Raw genomic sequence first — 9055 nt, 5'->3', positions numbered from 1 at the left:
GACAAAGCGGCACAATCGGTCACTGATTGTTAAAAGTGCGAATAAGGAATTGAATATGTTTTACATGTGTCGCTGAAGGGTAAACAATCAAGTACAGGAACGATAGGAAAAGAAAAAAAGAAAAGAAGTATGAACGCCAGTGAGAGCTGGCTGGCTGGCTTGTCTACGTGCACACATGTGCCCGTCACCTTAAACAGACAGCGCTTTTTGTAGATCCTACAGCCCCTTATAGACTCTAAATGTTTGCTCCCACCCTAGTCCACCAAAAATGAAAAAGCTATGCGTTTGCTCTATCTAAACTGCAATCAGCTGTGTGATAGCGGCATGCCCCTTTGCTTCTGCGCTATGACGCAATGATACGTATTCCTATTTAACAGCGCTGCGTGTAGCAGAAGTCCCGGTCGTTTCGTTTCTCTCTCTTTTTTTTTTTTTTTAATTCGGCGACTTGCCACAACGTATGTCCAGCAAAACTAACAAAAAACCTCAAATGCATGCGATCTTATTTGACGAAGATATTGTTGTTCTACTGCGAAGCCGAAATCCAGTTGTTCTTGTGGTGTAGTGGTTATCACATCCGCCTAACACGCGGAAGGTCCCAGGTTCGATCCCTGGCAGGAACAGTAGTTTTTTTTTTAGCCAACCATTTTTTTTTTCATAGGCAGGTGAGATTACTATTTCTTGGGCATCTTGGGAAGTAGGGCGCGTTGGCAATTTACAGAAACTGTTTAATACGCAAGAAAAACGTTACCGTTAGAAGGAGACAGTGTTTTCATTTCATTCTCGCTCGATTGGCCTGTCTTGAAGAGTGAGACGCGCTTGAATGTATTTAACTTCGACCCGATATTGACAAACGTTTGTCGACCACTTCAGGTGTTTCCGTGGCCGGATAGATAGATAGATAGATAGATAGATAGATAGATAGATAGATAGATAGATAGATAGATAGATAGATAGATAGATAGATAGATAGATAGATAGATAGATAGATATCAACAGGACATTTGCCTTAGAGGCTGGCTAACGCATCAGAAATATGCGCGACACGTTTTTAAAGCTGTCTGTAAGTGTCACACTAAAATTATTCTGCCGTCTCTTGCGGTAGCTTAAGTATGCGCTTCAGGCTCTGAGTTGGAAGCTTTCCATTGCAGCTTATTGCCTGAACGCGTCTTTCGCTGGCACATACGCTTTTTTTTTTTTGTGTGTGTGTGTGTGTGTGTGGTTCTGCTCGTATGTCATAAAGCACTTCCCGATAGTTCTCAAGCAAAGTCGGTTCAAAACTTTTATGCATATTATACCTAACGAAAGAACCAGAAACAAGGCCGACAAGCCGTTATTGATCCCTGGTACCCGTCGGAAAAAGAAATAAAGTTGGTAAAATGAATTATGTATGTGGAGACACGACAAGCTGATCAACCTAGAAAGTTACATGCATCAACGGGGGAATATTTTAAGTTATTCTTGAGAGACACCCACAGAAGTTTATGCTGTGGGGTTTAACGAAGTACTGCGGAAACGTTTTACACTCAGAGAGGCGGTTTTAAGTATCACGAAACAATCGGGTAGCTTTAAGTGATCAAAGAAGAAAATTTAATCAACTTTGGCAATGTGGTTTTACAAGTGCAGTGTATTATCTGTTAACACTTGAGTCAGTCAAAAGCAGTAAAGAGTCAGAAAAAGGTTTGCAGTTTGAGGCATCAGTCAGGCCTAGTGGAGTTTTCTTATTAGTTGTTTATAATTCTTTCGACGTGGCCACATTGCTAGCTGTTGGCTATCTGACGCGGTGTTGTGCGTCAATGCCGCCTTGGTTTCCGCTGCACGGGAAATAAATGAGCCTAATGCATCCAGGGAATTGAGAAAGTGGCCACAGGTTTCGAAGTAATGCAATGATTAATGCGCTTGAGCAACACGCGCATGAGCATTGCCAAACATTTTCCAGCATGCTTCGTGAACCTCGTGTCAGCCTATTTCTTTTCAAAAACCGTGCCCGCAGCGCCATTCATTACGCGCTTCACGAGGGGCGCCTGGCGTCCTCTCTCGGTGGCGAGTTTGCTCGGCGTTGCGTAACTCGTGGCCTCCGAGATCTTTACTAGAGACTAAGGAGCGCCGTTGCGAGCTCGGAAGCCGCACCTGACTGAAATGGCATCTGAGCACGTGCGCAGGGCGCCCTTTGCTTACATTGTATAAAGAGGAAGTGTCGGGGCCTGAGTGGCTATCATTCATTCATTCATTCATTCATTCATTCATTCATTCATTCATTTATTCACTTTACGCGCAAGTGTAACCGTCCACCGCTTCAAATCGGCGGTGTCTGTCTGAAGCCGCGAAGCAAGCGTACGAGGAAGGCGCCTGGAGGTGAAGAAAATCGCGCGCCGGGGAAAGTGCGAAGGAGCGCGAGCGCGCGGCAAAGTAATGCCACCTAGAGGAAAATGTGAGTAACGTTGAGCGAACTGGGGAACGACAAACGGAGCGAAGCGTCGCGGATGACGAAGTTAGGCAGAGGCGCGGCGGCTTGACCTCCTCTGGTGACAGGTGGCGGTTGATAAGCGCCGGTCGCCTTTCGATAGGGGCGAAATGCAAAAAACGTTCATGTGCTTAGATATCGGTGCACGTTAATTAAAGAACCCCACCCCAGCTGGTCAAAATGATTCCGTAGTCCCCAGCTACGGCCTGCCTCGTAATCAGATCGTGGTATTGGCAGATAAAACCTCACAATCTAATTTTAGTTTACTAGGATCCATCGAATCAGCGCCATGTCACAAGGTTATGCCGGTGCGACGCGGATACCCCAAGAACGGCCTCGCACCTCCTGCAGATTCGCTGGCATTCAATTATTGTTCAGGGGCCTGGGTACCGGATGCCTACGACAGCGGTAACTGCGTCCCGCCGACGCTGATTAAGCAGGCTTTCATCAATTTTTGCTCGTGCCACCGACGAAAATAACAAGTTCAGATGCTCACGCAAAGACCAACGACGCGATCAAGATTATAAGGGCCGTGCCGCCTCGAAGATATGGAGCCGGTAGCTTCGCTGCAGCGTGAAAAGGTTTGCTTCGTTTTCGCTTAGTTTCTCACTGTTAACAAGCTAACAAAACGTGCTGCTCTTCCGAGTTTGGCCGAGGTCACGGAGGAAACACGTCGTACTCGATGCATGCCTGTCTTTATACGCCTGTGGCTCGTACTACTCAAGTAAGCAAACCTTTTTGCTTACCGATGATGAAATATAGTGCAAGACTTTATCGAACGGCTTTCTGTTTTAGGCGTGACACGGTGACTTCTTCAACGTTGGTCTTACTGTTCTAAGCAGGGAATTAATTGTTTTGTATAAACGAAAACTGCGTGGGATAAGAAAAATTATCGTCGATTGTTGTGTATCCCCATTGGATTTGTCTGCATTGCAAGCCTGAAACAGTGGTCGGAATCAGTGAACACTTTTGTGACAAGTTTTTGGAAATAGTCCCAAAGCTTAAGGTGAACGACTTCGCGAGCAAGCAGCACGCAGGGTTTGGGGGTCTCGGGAGTTAAACATTGCACTTTTTATATCTACAAAACTACAGGTCATATTCAGTAATATATTCATTCAGAGGCATCGCTCTCGCTCCTGTGTTCTCAGGCTTGAGGAAAAGGTGTTCGGTGGCCCCTTCAACAGTTCGATTTGTACCTCTACATACGCCCACATACCAGTGCGCTTACTAATCTTAAGTTTAGCACCCATGCCGCAATGAATTATGCACGTTTATCGGTTCCTTTCCAAGGAGCTTTCTGGCCGGTCGAAAGCTTTCATTCAGCCCCCTGCATTGGTCGTATTCTTGCAGGAACTTTCTTTGGACGGGGATGTTTATTTCCTGAATGGATGGATGGATGGATGGATACAACTTTCTTGTATGTCCGGCAAGGTTTAACGCGACCCGCGCTCAGGTCTCCCACGGAGGAACGTCAAGGCCCTGCCTCAACACCGCTTCACGGGCTTGCTGGACTGCCCACATCTGAATTCCGAGGTCTGAGCTGCGCAGAGCGGCGGCCCACCTCGACGACAGGGTCTCCGGAGTAACTGCCATCCCTTCTATAACTACATTGCACTCCCACAGCATGTGTTTGAGTGTTGCTGGTCCTTCCTGGCACAATTTGCACGTGTCGTCCTGATGCTTATCTGGGAAGATACGTTTGAGACGGAATAGATTAGGGAACGTGTTTGTCTGTAGTTGTCGCCAGGCTACGGCCTGCCTCCTGTTCAATTTGGGACTCGGCGGTGGGTATATCCTTCTGGCGTTCAAATATGCACTGGTGATGTCGTTGTATCTGGTGAGCCTGTCCCGTTCTGCTCGAGAAGCGTTCGCTATCGTGCGAGAGGCGTTGCCCTGTTCGGCGCGGCGGGTCATGTCTCGCGCCGTCCGGTGCGCCGTCTCGTTTAGGTTCGGGAGCGCGTCGCCTTCCGTGGTGACGTGCGCGGGGAACCATATGATCCTCGAGCTCGCGGTTTTGGATCTGCCCGCTTTGGCCAGAATGGACAGGGCTTCCTTGGAAATTCGACCTTTGGCATAATTCTTTATTGCCGTTTGCGAGTCACTGAGTACAACTTCGCATTCCTGCTCTGTGAGGGCCAGCGCAATCGCTACTTCCTCCGCTATTTCCGAGTGTTTGGTGTATACACTGCATGCGGTTCTGATTTTTGACTCTGCGTCTATGACTACGGCGGCGTATGTTTGGCCGTTCGCATATTCGGCTGCGTCGACAAAGCGCGCGTTTCTCTCCCTGCCGAATGAACGGAGCAGAGCCTCGGCTCTTGCCTTCCTTCTACCTCGGTTGTAATCGGGGTGCACGTTTCTTGGGATGGTTGCCACCGTAATGGTCTCTCTGATTTTGTTGGGGATTTGCATTTTCTGGCCGTGCTGGTTGTGGTACGTTATGCCGAGCGTGTTCATAATGTGTCTTCCCGTCGTGGTGGTCGACAGGCGTTCGAGCTGCGAGATGCGTTGTGCTTCGGCTATTTCTTCTATGGTGTTGTATATGCCCAGCTGAGTCAGGAGCTCGGTACTTGTCGATTCCGGTAGGCCTGCATTTGTTTCTTTCTTTCGTAATGGTGGAAGTCTTTTCGGAAAGTACCATGCACGTGTTCTTTCACGTTACCGTGTTCTTGTATTTCTTCAGCGAATCTCCACTGGACCGAAATTCTTTTTTACAATCACCTTGCGAGTGGTTCTCTTGGCCGACATCCATTGCGCTTGTATATTGCAAGAAAGATCCGGAAAGAAACGAAAATAGAGCAAGTTAATATTTTCGTGACTATATTGTCACGAGAGGAAAAGCCAGTCAGTCAGTTCTAAGCGAACGGCCGTTTACAGTTCGTTTTTGCAGCAGCTACCACGCACACTTCTTCTTCCTCGACTTCTAGCGTAACTAGTGCGTGCCATTACCCCTCCCTCCAAAAAATAAATAAACAAATAAATAAAGTTGGGGAGATGTTAAATGCCACAAGGAGAAAATAAAAGAAGTGAGAAAGACAACGGACGTGACGACAGGGGCCGCATCACAAAGTTTGTGGATGAGAGTCAGCGCGAATGGTAGGGCTTCATCCTGGTAACGTGAACAATGTCAGACGAACGTGGTCTACGGGAGTGGTGCGAAGTGTCGGCTGGAATAACTCGTAGTTGACAGGACTTAGACGACGCAAAACTATGTAGGGGCCAAAGTATCGGCGCAATAATTTTTCTGACCGGCCTCGTTGACGTATAGGGGCCCAACCCATACAACATCTCCCGGGTTGTATGTGACGTCTCGATGGCATATGTTGTATCGACGAGCATCTTGACTTTGTCGGGATAGAATTCGTTGCCGCGCAAGGTGCCGCGCTGCTTCGGTACGCTGAACAAAGGCGTCTGTATCTGGTGCGGTAGGTTGAGACGAAGTTGGTAGGAGCATCACGTCGAGCATAGTGGTGACGTCGCGTCCGTAGATCAGACGAAAAGGAGGAAACCCGGTGGTTTCTTGTAGGGCAGCGTTGTACGCAAATGTCACATACGGGAGCAGTTCGTCCCAATTTTTATGATCCGTGGCAACATACACGGAAAGCATATCCGCAATCGTTTCGTTGAGACGCTCATGCAGTTAAACCGTTAGTCTGCGGGTGATACGCAGTTGCCGTACGGTGCGTTGTTCCGCTCAGCTGCAGACTATCTCGGACCAACTGGGCAGTGAAGGACGTACCACGGTCTGTGATGACGCCAGCGGGAGCACCATGTCGAAGGACGATATTTTTGATAAAGAAGTTAGCAACATCTGAAGCAGTAGCTCGCTGAACGGCTTGTGTTTCGCAGTATCGCGTGAGGTAATCGGTGGCGACAACGATCCAGCGGTTATCAGCCGAAGACTTGGGAAATGGGCCGAGTAAATCCATCCCGACTTGTTCAAAAGGTGAACAAGGAGGTCGGACAGGCTGAAGCAGACCGGCCGGTTTCAGTGGTGGAACGTTGCGACGCTGGCAATCTCGACAACTTCTGACGTACTGCTTCACGGTTTGTGTGAGTTTTCGCCAATAGTACTTCTGCTTGATCCCCGCGAGAGTACGCGTGAAACCAAGATGCCCGGACGTTGGTTCCTCGTGGCATGCACGTAGAACGTCGTCGCGGAGAGTAGCGGGAACAACGAGCAGGAAAACGGTTGCCGTAGGGCGGAAGTTCCGCTTGTATAGAATGTCGCTACGTAGGCAGAAAGAGGACAAGTGACGCGCGAACTGCCGTGGGGGTTGTGGGCGGCTTCCTTCAAGGTATTCAATCAAGGGCTGGAGCTCGGAATCTTGGCGTTGCTGTTGCGCAAGGTTTAAAGACGGAAGAGTACAAAGAAAACCAGAATCGTCGTCAGTATCTAGTGGTGCGGGTTCGATGGGGGCGCGGGAGAGACAGTCGGCGTCAGTGTGTTTCTGGCCAGACTTATAGACGATGGTCACATCAAATTTCTGCGACCGAAGGCTCCATCTTCCGAGATAGCCTGAAGGATCGTCGAGATTCGCCAGCCAGCAGAGAGAGTGGTGGTCGCTGACGACACAGAAGGGGCGTCCGTACAGGTATGGGTGGAACTTCTGGATAGCCCATATGACTGCCAGACATTATTTTTCAGTTGCTGAGTAGTTTTTTTCAGCAGCAGACAAGGTTCGGCTGGCATACGCAATAACGCGCTCAACACCAGCTTGAAACTGTACGAGTGTCGCTCCGAGACCAACGTTACTAGCATCAGTATGCACTTCTGTGTCAGCCTCGGTGTCAAAGTGACCAAGGATCGATGGTGTCTGTAGACGTCGCTGAAGGTCGTGGAAGGCGTCGGATTGTGCCGGGCCCCAAACAAATGTGACGCCATTCTTGATGTGTCGTTGCAAAGGTTCGGCAATTTCACAAAAATTGGGTACAAAACGGCGGTGATACGCACAAAGCCCTCAAAATCGGCGGACATCGTGTTTTGTCTTCGGTATCGGGAACAGAGCAACTGCCATGGCTTTGTCGGGGTCAGGGCGCACACCGGTGCTGCTGACAATATGACCTAGAAATTTGAGCTCCTCGTAGCCAAAGTGACATTTTTCGGGCTTCAGGGAGAGGCCGGCGGCGCTTATAGCTTGAAGAACCGCCTCAAGCCGCTGGATGTGTTGTTCAAACGTGGTGGAAAAAACAACTACATCGTCTAAGTAGACTAAACAGAGTTCCACTTGAGCTCAGATAAAACTGTGTCCATCATGCGTTGAAATGTGGCCGCAGCGGAACACAATCCAAAAGGGAGGCCCTTAAATTGATAGTGACCGTCGGGTGTTATATTGAAATTGCAAGTCTGGCGGTGCATCGTCCAATGGGTGACACGGGGTGTCCTCGGGCCGTAATTAGATGTGGGCCGTCCCACGCTGTCAGCACCTTGCGTAGCCGAGTGGCTAGTGAGGCACTCATAACCGAATAGTCAGCTCCCGTATCGACAAGTGCAATTACCGGATAACCGTCGATGGAAGCAGTAATAGCAGCAGAAGTTCTTTTTGCAGTTTCGAATGAAGGCGTCAGCGGTACGTCGGCGGAGGATATTTGACGGTTCGCATGACAGCGGCCTCACCCCCGGAGGTCGCCGTTTTCGGTTTCCCCGGCGCGGGCTTCCACCGTTGACTACAGCGGAATCAAAGGCGGGTTGAGCACGGTTTGGTGACGCGTACCGACGAAGTGAAGGCGACCGTGACTGTCTTCGCTGTGGGGCAGGAGAAAGCCGGTTACTTTCTAAGTATTGCTTGATTTCGTGCGGGCGTCTGCCATAGCGCGGGCAACGGGCGTCCGGATGGTATCCCCGCAGACCGATCCGTCGGTACTGGCAGTAGCGATACATGTGACCAGCCTCCCCGCAATGATAGCACAACGGACTGTTGTCGGGGACGCGCCATACTGTAGATTTGCGCGGACCAGGATGAAAGGGGGCTTGCGGATGTGTGGGTTGATCGGACTTGGGGAGCGTCGAGAAATCCCAGCAGGCGGCTGCGAAAAACGGACCGTCGACGGCGCGCAAGCCCGAAGAGCATCCGCGTACGAGAACGTGGGAGGTTCGGGTCGTGTTGGTGGCGAGGGATGAACCACTTTGCCGATTTCTTCCCGAATGACATCCGTAAGAACCGCAGCACTGGGAGGTGCCGGAGCCGATGCATAGGACTTATGCAATTCTTCTCGAACAATTTGTGGTATTAGCTCGGTAAGGGAGTCCCTGTCATCATTTGCAGGTACGAGAGAGCATGCAGCAGTCATGGTGGTCTGGCGTTCAGACTGCGAGAGCCGCTGCCGAAGCATAGGTTCCATGACTGTTGCCTCACGAACGAACTGAGAGACTGTTGTAGGAGGATTGCGCACGAGGCCCGCGAAAAGCTGTTCCTTTACGCCTCGCATTAACAGACGCACCTTCTTGTCTTCTGGCATTAGTGGATCGGCCCGACGGAACAATCGCGTCATGTCTTCGACGAACATGGCGACGGTTTCGTTTGGCATTTGGAACCTCGAAGACAGTGCCTGTTCGGCTCTTTCTTTCCTTTCGGGAGTGCTGAAGGCTTCGCA

At 50.0% G+C, this 9055-nt stretch overlaps 1 non-coding gene across 1 annotated transcript; it reads left to right on the top strand.

The window, feature by feature from the left end:
- The first annotated feature begins 547 nt into the window (after window positions 1–547).
- Window positions 548–620, top strand: TRNAV-AAC (transfer RNA valine (anticodon AAC)). The gene has a single exon. It is a non-coding gene; the product is annotated as a tRNA-Val (tRNA).
- The last annotated feature ends 8435 nt before the right edge of the window (window positions 621–9055 follow it).

The sequence above is a fragment of the Dermacentor andersoni genome, chromosome 3 (genome assembly GCF_023375885.2).
Source record: "Dermacentor andersoni chromosome 3, qqDerAnde1_hic_scaffold, whole genome shotgun sequence".
Taxonomy (NCBI): domain Eukaryota; kingdom Metazoa; phylum Arthropoda; class Arachnida; order Ixodida; family Ixodidae; genus Dermacentor; species Dermacentor andersoni.
This window is presented reverse-complemented; position numbering and strand designations above follow the sequence as displayed.